We start from the raw sequence: 12,901 nt of genomic DNA on the forward strand, positions 1-12,901 counted from the left end.
ATTAATATAGGCAGGTTTGTCCGACACCACTGTTTTCCGGAAACAATAGCGAAGGGTGTTAAGGACCGATATAAGTACTACTCAAGTGTCACGTAATAAGACCACAAACGATCGGGCGCCATGTAGCAGGAATTTCTGCTCATATACAGAACTGTGCATAGAGACTTGGAACCTCAGTGAATTAGGGTGTGCCAAAACTCACCTCAGTATCCAAAATCCCCTACCACACTAGCTATCAGTGTCTCATTGGTTCTTACTAACTCCCAATGATTAGACAACCCAGAACATGGACTTAGAACACCTCAGGTAACGTGGAACACATGAACACTCTTTCGTTATACTAACATATCAATCCAGAACGAGAAATCAATGAGGACACGTGCGAGTTTGAAATGTTTATTTCTAATGCAGTGTTCTCAAACGCAGTATCTTAGCTAATACAAGCAAACATATTATAAGGAACAAGGTTAACAGCATGGTTACTATTCCATAAAATACAAAGGGTGAAAGCATGTTAAAATGCTTAATGAAAAAGGTCTAAATAGAACCTCAGTTTACCCTACCTAGCTAGTATATTATATTATATCCACAGAAGGCGTCTTTGGGTTTAGAAGGTCGGGCCCATACCTTTGGGTTCAGCAGAAATGGATCACATTATCTCCTGCACCAACTCTCTGCATACGGATATTCATCAAGTATGTGTATCCTGCTTCACGCAGTGCCTTGTTAAACACGCCTAATCCAAAAGTTGGCCACAGCTGCATCCATATTATGTCTACTCTGTGCGCTGATCAATCCAAACAGTAAGCGCGGTGTTGAAATAACCTTGAAGGCCTCGGCACTCACTGTACAGACATAGCATACCAAGCAAGGCTGATATTATAAGCAAACATGTTATTCTCGTGTAAAGCAAAATACCTAACTAGGGAAAAAGCTTTAATAACAAAATGTGTTGTGTGCAGAGGCAGCAGAAAAGTAAAAATGGCGTCTAAACTTCTAACAAGCTCATGCTAACTTAACACAGTGCAAAGGTGAAACCAATACACAAGACAGTATACAATACACCAAATATAAGCAGAGTAAGTTTTATTCTTTATTTTATTGCATTGGCATATTTTCTTTAAATATTAAAAATGTTTTTTATATAAATTTTATTGTTTTTGTGTACATTTAAGGGTCAATTGCGAGACTGACAACACACCAACAACTGCACACATCCACCTTCACACATACCCCCAATCACATTCAGACCCACACACCCCCTTCACATTCAGACCCACAACCCCCATCCATACACACCCTCACCCCCCCAAATACATTCACCTGGTGAGTATACAAACAACTAATGTCACATGGGTGGACCACCAGCAGTGCCCAGACACACGAGGGGTGGGTGGATATGACTCCCAGCACTAGCCAGACATAGGAGGGGTGGGCGGATATGACTCCCAGCATAGGCCAACAGTATGGGGGTGGGTGCACAGGACTCCCATTAGTGCCCAGACATAAGAGGGGTGTGTGGATATGACTCCCATCAGTGCCCAGACATAGGAGGGGTGGGTACACAGGACTCCCAGCAGTGCCCAGACATAGGAGGGGTGGGTGCACAGGACTCCCAGCAGTGCCCAGACATAGTAGGGGTGTGTGGATATGGCTCCCAGCAGTACCCAGACATATGAGAGGTGGCTGGATATGACTCCCAGCAGTGCCCAGACATAGGAGGGGTGGGTGCACAGGACTCCCAGCAATGCCCAGACATAGGAGGGGTGGGTGGATATGACTCCCAGCACGGCCCAGACATAGGAAGGGTGTTTGGATATAACTCCCAGCACTGCCCAGACATAGGAGGGGTGGGTGCACAGGACTCCCAGCAGTGCCCAGACATAGGGGGTGTGTGGATATGAATCCCATCAGTGCCCATACATAGGAGGGGTAGCTGGATATGACTCCCAGTAGTGCCCAGATATAGGAGGGGTGTGTGGATATGACTCCCAGCACTAGCCAGACATAGTAGGGGTGGCTGGATATGACTCCCAGCATAGGCCAACAGTATAGGGGTGGGTGCACAGGACTCCCAGCAGTGCCCAGACATAGGAGGGTGAGTGCACAGGATTCCCAGGAGTGCCCAAACATAGGAGGGGTGGGTGCACAGGACTCCCAGTGGTGCCCAGACATAGGAGGGGTGTCTGGATATGACTCCCAGCAGTGCCCAGACATAAGAGGGGTGGCTGGATATGACTCCCAGCAGTAGAGTATAAAGCAAACAGAGAAAACTGACACCTTGCCTTTAAGGCATTAGAGTAGGGGTACCGTGCCTTTAAGCCCTGAAGGCAACCCCCTGCTCCCATGGTGCACCACAGGTGACAGTTGGGTCAGTTCTTTTTGGAGGTGAATAACACCTGAGGAGATCCATAATAAAACATCTCATAACTTTGTAACTCTGCTCGTCCGGGGAGGTGGGCGGGAGCTTATGACTTTGATGAGTATACCCCTGGATGAGAACTAGGATTACAGGTAAGTAACTAATCCTTCTCATCCAGGGGATACTCATCAATAGTCATAATCTATGAATAGATTAGCAACTCATACCCAAAGTCTCGCGGACGAGCAAGAAGTGTAAAAACTTCACAGAAAAGCTAAGACATATATTGACAATACATCTTAAGCAAAGAAGTTCCTTAAAGAGGCCTGCCCTACTCTGGCATCGGCCTGAGTATCTGAGTCCAGGCAATAATGGCGGGTAAAGGTATGGACAGACCGCCAAGTTGCCGCTTTACAAATTTCAGAAATATGAACATTACGAAGGAGAGCTGTAGTGGAAGCTTTCCCTCTGGTAGAATGTGCATGTGGTCTACCCTGCAAGGTTTTGTTAGCTAGTTGATAAGCAAAAGCTATACAGGAGACAATCCAGCGAGAAATTGACCGTTTGGAAGCTGACAGACCAGTATTAGTACTGCCATAGTTAACAAAAAGCCAGTCAGACTTTCTCAGAGGCAGGGTTTTTGACAAGTAAAACTTCAGGACCCTCCGGAGATCAAGGGAGTGTAATGACCTCTCCGGGGGAGTGGAAGGATTAGGAAAAAAGGTAGGTAAGGTAGTAGACTGGTTGATATGAAAGCCTGAAACCACCTTAGGCAGGAAACTTGGGTGTGTTCTTAAAACCACCCTATTGGCATGAAAAACTGTGTAAGGTTCCTTGCAACACAAGGCCTGGATTTCGCTGACCCTACGGGCAGAGGTAATCGCCACTAAAAAAGCAGCTTTCCAGGTCAAGTGCTGCAAAGAGGCCTTATGGATAGGCTCGAAAGGAGCACTCATCAGTTTAGTCAGTACAATATTTAGCTCCCAGGGAGGAGAGGGAGACCTCACCGGTGGGAAGACTTTTTTCAGGCCTTCTAGGAAATCTTTAACTACAGGCATAAGGAAGAAAGATGTATGACTGGGAGACTTCCTATATGCTGTGATGGCAGCTAAATGAACCCTGATGGAGGGGTATTTCAAGCCTGATTTCGCTAAATGCAGTAAATATGGAAGAATCACCTGCTCTTGGCCATGTACCGGGTCAAGAGAGTGCTCACGACACCATAAGAAGAACCTCTTCCACTTGAAAGCGTAGCACTTCCTAGTGGAGGGTCGCTTCGATTCCTTAAGAATATTCATGCAGTCTGCTGGGAGGTCTAGATGTCCATACTGGATGACCTCAGGAGCCATGCCGTCAAGCGAAGGGAAGGAAGGTTGGGGTGCAACACCTTCCCCTGGTCTTTGGTCAGCAAGTCTGGACGGCATGGTAGTCGCCGGTGAGGAACCTCCGACATCTGAAGAAGATCGGGGTACCACCACTGGCGTGGCTACTCTGGTGCTATCAGGATCATTCTGGTGTTGGTCCTGTAGAACTTCTGGATCACCGCCGGGATCAGAGGCAGGGGAGGAAAGGCGTAGAGTAACGTCTGAGACCAGTTGATCAAAAGGCCATTCCCCAGTGATCCCTGTTGGGGGAACCTGGAGGCGAAGACGGGCATTTAGTGTTTGCCGCGTCTGCAAACAGGTCTACGTCCGGTACGCCCCAACACCGAAAAACCTCTTGAGCCACTTCCTCGTTGAGCACCCAATCGTGCGCTTCTACGAAGATTCTGCTGAGGCAGTCTGCTTGGACGTTTTGAATTCCTGGTCGATGAACTGCCACGATGGATAGGCCTCTTGCTAGGAGCCAATGCCAGATCGCTTGTGCTTCCAGAGACAAGACTCTCGACCTCGTGCCTCCCTGCTTGTTCAGATAGAACATAGTTGTTGTGTTGTCCGTCTGAACCTGTAGGTGGTTGGTGCGCAGAGCAGGATAAAGAGACTTGAGAGCAAGATGAACTGCTCGAAGCTCCAGGAAGTTGATATGGTAGCCTTGCTCTACCTCGGACCAAAGGCCTTGAACTTGGAGTTGGTCCATGTGAGCACCCCAGCCTTGGTGAAGTATTCTGGGGTTCCCAAGGCCTACACGCTCCAGAGATTACCCACTTTATAAGAACTCTTGGCACGGAAACTGTAAAATGCAAAGAACAAGTTTATTAGGACCCCATGGGGTGGTGGTACACTCAAACAGCACCCTTCGGTAATGCAAGAGGTATCACACCGAACACCGGTGTGACCCCGTTTATATACAGTTTTGGGGCAATAAAAGTTTAGGCGGCACAAGTTAAGACACAGTTTTAGAGACATATATGGTCATGTTTTGGAATACTGCCAGCTCATTGGAGAGTTTCAAACCCACTGGTCAGTTGGCGGCACATTCCTGAAGGTTTACGGGTCAGTGAGAACTGCGCATGTGTGGCTTGACCAGTACTAAAAATAGCCTGTTGCTGGGCAGATGAGAGTGGTCAGTGGAACGGACAAAGGACTAAAGGGCACGTCGGCCACGAGGCCGCTCATGGTCTAAGATGGCTGCTGCAACATTCAAAATGGCGTTTATCGTATATAGCCAAGTTTAGAAGTGAAACGTGTAGGTTCAGCTAATCGCTAATCCGATCGGGCCAATTACGACAGACGACCCTTTTAGCGTTTAGCTGAATCTACCTCATAATGAACATAATCTGGATGTTCGTCCTCGATGTCTATTAACATAATTTTTGTCACCTCTTTGTGTAGCATCATTTTATCCTGAGCAAGAGCTCGTCTCGATGGTAAACAAGCTGATAGACATATTGAGCATAAGGCAGGGCCACATTGAATACACAAGCATATAAAGAACATTGCTCCCATAAGTATACAAAGAATTGTCAACAGTTTCCAGCCCCAAGTTGCAATCATGGACCAGAACCATCCAGAAAGTGTCCAAGTTCCATTGTCCGGGTGTATTTCGGCAGCAATTTTATGCAGCTTGGAAATCGCATCATACACAGATGGAGAATTATCAGGGACATAGACACAACAGCTGCTTCCGATGATTCTACATGCCCCCCCACGATCTGCCAAAATAACATCCAGCACCATCCGATTTTGGAGGGTGACAATTCTAGAAATCTGCAGCTCTTCGGTAATATTCCCCAGGGCAACAGCAGTGTCATTCGCAACAGCCTCAACAACACGAGTCAGCCGTCTGATTTTCCGGCTGTTTAATCGGCCCCCACAAAGGAGAATAGTCCCAGATTGAAATCCACATACTGTTGTAATACAGTGTCCGTTTGATCAATGTCCTCTAGGGCAACAGTTCGTTTAACTCTGTTCAAAACAAAATCATGGTACAGAGTATAATCGTTGTGGTACATCGGAGGGGCAATGAATACAGGAGGTAGCACAAACGATACATAACATGTGCCCAACCACCCCACTGGAAGCTGATGGTACCCCTTCGTTCCACAGATGAAGTAGGTGTTTCGAGATGCAACAAATGAAATGCCATTCGGGCTATCAAACGTGAGAGTAATATTACATTCGCTTTTCCCCACTGCAATCGTGCCCTTGTTTCGGACACATAAATCGGCCTTTGTGGCAATGACGTTTATAACATGAGCACTGGATACATTCGCATTTCGCTGATTGCTATATATTCGTGGAGCAGATACATTATCAGGCCTGTACTCTTCCCATTCAAAACGTGTACCCTCAGCCCGGGGAAACCCATCCTTGTCATGGGAGCATACTTTATTCAAACGGAAAAGCACCCCCCCTTTTGTTGGCCATCTCAAAGTAAAGAGGAGGGTGTACCAGGCGTTGCATGACCCATTGTGCGAAAACGGGAGTGGAATAAGTGGGGTGCCCCCTCTCTTCTGGTGCCCAGGCAACATTCCACACACCCAGCAGTTAGAGGTATTGGTCATATTATGCGTGTGGTGAAGAATCTGAATGAAGCTGTTATTTAAATACGTTTGGCGATGACGTTCTTCATGGAATGGCAATGTAAAATGGAAATGTTCAGACGGTGCCGGGGTAGTCGGCAGCAAATGTTCTCGTACAGGCACCACAAGTTCAACTACCCAAGCAATAACAGCTATCACTACAATCGTGAAAACAAAAAGAAAGGCACCCAGTATTTTCTTATCACGCGATGCCATTGATGCCATAGTTCAAGGAAATCTGTACAAAGTCTCAAACGACACAAATTGTTCACAGTTTTTTTTGTTCACAAATAGTCTTTGATACACGTACGTGTATCCCCTAAAAAAGAAAAATGCGGTGCTGAACTCCGAGGTAGCCGTTGTTTTCTTCTCCGGGCCAAGACGGGTGTCGCTACTCTGGCAGAACTGATCCCCCCCCCTTGGAATTCCCGGTTTCCGTTTCACAAACCTGGAGCGGTTACCAACCAGTCTAAAAAGGAACAAAAATCTTCTTTATCGCGGTCGTAGATTGTAGCGCTCTCTTCCAGTAGCAGATTGGTCCGGGAAGACTCCCTCCACTTCGGCCGACGTCACAGCTGGGCCCTTTTCTTTCTCCAAGATCTCTTTGTAATCAGTCAGCACAGCAGGAGTCACCAGGTCCGGAGAGACACGGCGACAATGGGTCGAATGCACCCACGCTTTCTGTTCGTCACTCGTACTGCGGTGCGGGTCGCCAAGAGGACCTGCTCGGGGCCTTTCCACCTGGGCTCCAAACTGCTTGCTCTCTCAAACGAGCGGATCATCACATGATCCCCAGGACGAAGATCGTGGCCTTCTCCAGTGGAGTTATCAGGGAGCGCTTCTCGAACCTGTTGATGAATAGAGAGCAAATCATTTGTTAATCGTGCCAAATAATCATTCATCATAACACAAGGCACATCATGTATTAATCGCGGCTTGGGCACCCCCCAGATATTCATGGGGCGGCCAAACACCACCTCATAGGGCGTAAGGCCTGTTCGTGAGTGGGGTACTGATCTAAGAGAGAGCAGTGCTAGCGGCAATGCGTCTGGCCACTTCAACAATGTAGACGCCACGATTTTGGCCAGCTTAAGCTTCAAGGTGGCATTGTACCGCTCGACCAAACCTGCTGACTGAGGGTGGAATACAGCGTGGAACTTTTGCTGAATCCCTAACCCCTTCAGTACATATTCCACAATCTTCCCAACAAAATGGGGCCCATTATCGCTCCACAAAAATTTGCAAACTCCAAAGCGAGGAAAGAATTCCTTAAGCAACACCTTAGCTGTTGTCAAAGCCGTATTGTCTTTCGTGGGGTAGGCCTCAACCCATTTACTAAAAGCACACACCACCACTAGGACATACTTCAGATTGTTGCAGCGCTCGAGTTGGATGTAGTCCATTTGAAGCACTTCAAATGGTGCAGAAGGTGGAACGAACCCTCCTTTCGGAGTATGGGTCCCCTTTCCAGGATTGTGTTGCAAGCATACCAGGCAGGTCTCCACTACTCTCTTTGCAGTATTCGCAATCTCAGGATGCTCCCAAACTCGTTGTAAAAGCCGAGTAATTGCAAGAGCTCCAACATGGGCCAGTCCATGTGTCATCTGGACCATCGCCTGCAAGTAAGCCGCAGGCAATTTCCACTTCTCCATATCTTTGCTTCTCCAACAACCCTCGTCATCTAGTACCCCATCTACTGCCCAAGCCGCAAGTTCAGATTCTGTAGCTGATTTTTGAATGTCCCGTATCTCTGCTCTGGCATCACTCCATCTCTCAGCCTGTGATTGTACCACATACATAGGGGAGCTAGTTCGGGACATAGCCGTCTGCCTTGCTATACTGTCTGCAAAGGCATTTCCTTGACCCACTTTATCCGTGATCTTTTTATGGGCACTACACTTCACTATCGCTACTTTCTTAGGGCAAAGCAACGCATTTAGGAGATCACGCACTAACTCTCCGTGCATAATGTGCTCCCCGTGTGACGTCAGAAACCCACGTTCCCTCCAGAGGAGCCCGAAGTCATGGGCCACTCCAAAGGCGTACCGGCTGTCCGTGTATATGTTCACACATAGGCCAGCACTCAATTCGCAGGCTCTTGTCAAGGCTATCAGCTCTGCTGCCTGAGCCGATTTTTGTGGTATTCTAGCTGTTTCAACCACCGTCTTAAGAGTCGTGATCGCATATGCTGCAGAAGTCGTACCATCTGGCAGCCTCAAACACGATCCATCAACCCACAGTTCCCCATCTACATCAGGAAGTGGCACATCCTGTAAGTCAACACGACCCTTTGTCTGTTCCTCAGTCAGGAAAACACAGTCATGATGTTTTTCTTCCTGACTTTCCTCGGCCGGATAGGGCAATAAAGTCGCGGGGTTCAAAGTAGCACATCTTTTCAATGTTATGTGAGGCGCTAAAAGCGTCAGCTCATATCCTGTAAGTCGTGCGCTCGTAAGATATTGGGTCTTTGTTTGGTTTAACAGGGCATCTACTGCGTGGGGAACTAACACCAATAATTTGTGTGATAACACTATGCCCTCACTCTGTCGTATGGCTACTGCTGTTGCCGCTACTGCTCGAAAACACCCAGGCAACCCTCGTGCTACAGGATCCAAAATAGCAGAGAAGTATGCACATGGTCTCTGCTTATCCCCGTGTAACTGCACTAACACTGACAATGCGCACCCATCATTCTCGTGCACGTACAATGTGAAAAGTTTCGTGTAATCTGGTGTTCCTAGCACAGGTGCAGAACAAAGAGCCTGTCTCAACTGCTCAAAGGCTTTCTGACATTCGTCTGTCCACTCAAGAGGCATCGGTGTAGTTTTGGACAACAATGCTAGCAAAGGTTTTATGATATGTGAAAAACCCATGATCCATTGTCTACAAAAAGATGTCAACCCTATGAAGGCACGCACATCTCTCTGTGTGCGGGGGACTGGTGTGTCTAAAATTGCCTGAATTCGATCAGATGTTAATGCCCGCCCCTCCTTAGACAACAGATGACCGAGATAGGTCACCTGGGGTCTACAGTATTGAAGCTTTTTCTTGGAAACCTTATGATTGTTGTGTGCCAAAAAGGAAAGCAATGCAAGCGTACTCTGTTCACATTGTGCATAGGAGTCGGCGGCGAGCAGAAGGTCATCCACATACTGGATGAGTGCCACGCCAGACTGCAATGTAAAGGAATCTAGTTGACGTTTCAAAGCCTGGCTGTAGATGCTAGGGCTCTCAGTGTAACCTTGGGGAACACGACAAAATCTATACGATTTATTATTGAGCGTAAAACCAAACAGATATCTGCTATCTGGGTGAACAGGGATAGAAAAGAACGCATTCTTTAGATCAATAACGCTAAAAGTGGTGGCTGTCGGTGGAACCAAAGTAAGCAAAGTCGTGATATCAGACACCACTGGGTATTGGGGAATGACAATTTTATTTATTTCACGCAAATCAATAATAAATCGATAGATCTTGCCATCTGAATCTCTTTTAAGAATCGGTAGAATAGGACTATTACAAACATTATAAGGGACCTCCTCCACCACCCCTGCGGAAATCAAATCCTGAACAATATGCGTCAGTGCAATTTCACCTTCCTTCGAGATCTTATACTGTGGCACTCGTGGTAGGGGGGCCCCCTCCTTAACAGTAATGTGTATTGGTGGAATGCGCATCTCTCCCACATCCGTATCTGATGTCGCCCACAACGTGTGCGGCAGAGAGGCCAGAGCGGGAATATCTAATATGACACAAAATCTGTCAGGGTCAGGGCAATCATCGGGGTCAGGGTAGTTGTCATTCAGAATAACCCGCACTCCCTCTGGAGCGCAGCGTATTGTTGCTCGAAAATATTTAAGCAAATCAATGCCCAAGATATTATCTGGGGTATGGGGCGATAACAAAAATTGGCCAAAGCTAAAGTATTTGTTAATGCACAGTGCAAGGGGCTTGGACAATGGGCTGGGGGAGGGTGTGCCATCAAACCCTACACACGTAATCATTTCGCCAGACAGGGGAGCCCTCGGAACCAAGTTTTTCGACAGAGCGCTACGAGTAGCTCCTGTGTCGACTAGAAACTGATCAGTAAAACCCAAAATACCCGCTGTTACATATGGACCTTGCTGATCTACTGGCACTTCAACTGATTCCTTACCCCATCCTACGCAATCCTATGCATGCACGTAATCCTGATGTTCCACATTCTCTCCTTCCGAAATCTGATATTGATTCCGTCTATCAAACGTATTTCGTTCGTCCTGGCCACGGCTCTTCTCCTCAACCTGTCTACGATCACCTCCGCCACCTCTCGTTCCAGTATAACCTCCTCTTGACCTTCCACTACCTCGACCACGCTGACTACGCTGTTCGCGAAGTACCGGACAATCTTCGGCCCAATGCCCAAACTCCTTACAATAAGCACACTGATCCTCCGCAATGTCCGTACGACCATACGATGCATTTCCCCCACCGCGTCTACCTCTATCATTCCCTCTACCCTGTGTTCCCCGAACCTGTGCCAACATCACCTTCGTTTTCAATTCCTTCGTCTTTTTCTCTACACTTTCTTTAGCTTCCACCTCCTGCCGCTCATAATACTGAGCCATAGTTAACAAGGACGCAGGGGTCGCCGTGGCCCAGGAACTCTCACTCGACTTCAATCGCTTTGCAATCTCTGGTAGGAGATTAGCTACATACTTATCTACAAACAGATGCCGACCCGTATCGTCTGTTAAAGATTGACCACTGTAATCATGAAATGCCTCCTCGAAGCGTGTAAAGAAATCAGAGACCGTTTCATCGGGTTTCTGCTTGCACGACGTTAACATGGTCCAATCAATCTTTTTGGCGGGAACAAGCGTTTTTAATTTATGCAAAATAGCTGCCGGAAGATCTAATATTAGCGGACAAGGCTTACATGCCGGTTCCCTATCTAAATCTGCAGCGTTTATTTCTTTCCAGGTTCCCCCCAAAATCGTTTCATCATTAGTCTTACGAATTTGCCTCCACATATCAGGTGGTAAAATTAGCCCAAAAAACAAATCTATATCTACAAGAGTCATCACACAAGACGATATAGCCCCTTCCACCCCCTCATAAAATGCCGCTGGGTTCTTTCGGAGATCAGGTAAAGAATTTTTCAGTGCCATGACATCTGCCCTATTCCATGGCGTATATACCCAATTATACACAAAATACCCTTTCGCATCCTTCGACAACTTATCATCATCCGTACCTTCCCCTTTTGGTGGAACATACAAAGGCGCGGCTTCACGCATAGGCATAACATGCAACGCAGAACTCTTATCTGAACCACGGAGAGAACACTCCTTAACCGCCCCGTCATTTCCCGGCTCGGACTCTTTCTGCCTCCGTTTTCGTTCCTGCCTCAACTGGGTTGTCTCGTCCCGCAGCTTGATCAAGTGCTTGAACAGGTCGTCAACATCTGAAAGATCAAAGTCACCTTTAGCTAAATTTTCACGGTACACCGACAACACTTTTGGCTCTAACGTATCAGAAAGATCTCGATATGCGCTTACAACTTCATCAGCCAAGAAAGACAAAAAATACATCACTTCAAGATCCGTCCACCCTGCTTTCTCTGATATCAATTGATCCTGAGTAACACTATGCTTATTCACTTTGCGAGCCCAACTACGTAAATGAGCGGACCTCTCCGCAGTAAACCTGAGAGCCGATACCCCCTTCTTGCCCGACTTATCCCGTCCGTCATCATCAAAGTCCACAGCTGGGGCCGTCGGCGTAACATACGGAGGCGGTGACCGATCTAACAAAGAAAAATCATCAACTTCATTATTAAGGACAGGATAAAGTGGTCGGCGAATAGGAAACTGACCAGCAGTTTGCAAATTACGTTCCCGTTCCTCCCTTTCTTTCTTCTCCTGAGCCTCCTTTTCCTCAAGCTGTAAAGCCTTATCCCGAGCAGCCTTGCGCTGCTCTTTGTCCGCCAAGGCAACCTCACGCTTCATTCGTTCACGCGCTGCTTTCTCCCACATTCGCACACAATCAAACATATTTTGTCTAGACCTGCGCTGAAACATACATTGCTCCACAAATTGGATTTTACCCAAATCGTATGACCCGTGTAGAGGCCATTGCAATTCGGGATCGGCCTTAGTGTACTTATGCCACAATTTACTGTACATAATAGGGGGGAGGCCGAACTTGATATACATTTCCCTATTTGGAGTCCCCTCTGGGGGAGCCGGCTGTGATTCCGCTAACCTAATTGAGGCATTTTCCCCAAAACAACACATTCCTCGGAGTGTGCTAAAAACAGGCATGTTCGAAAAGTATCACGAAAGCGTGACACCAGGAAAAATGTCACTTACAATTCTCCACACGATCGTGCCGCTCAAGGGAAAAAAACAAAGTTAGAGAAACATCTCTACATGCCTGCCTATGTGAAGTGCACTACACATATAAGTTCAAAGATCACAAATTCACAATGTTAGCTAACTCAAGTCAAAGTTCATAGAATTCGGCAAGCGTCCTCACCGGTCACAAAGCACAGATTTTTCAGTAAGCGTCCGAAGACTACCTTACCGAACACAATT

The sequence above is a fragment of the Lissotriton vulgaris genome, chromosome 11, assembly GCF_964263255.1.
Source record: "Lissotriton vulgaris chromosome 11, aLisVul1.2, whole genome shotgun sequence".
Taxonomy (NCBI): domain Eukaryota; kingdom Metazoa; phylum Chordata; class Amphibia; order Caudata; family Salamandridae; genus Lissotriton; species Lissotriton vulgaris.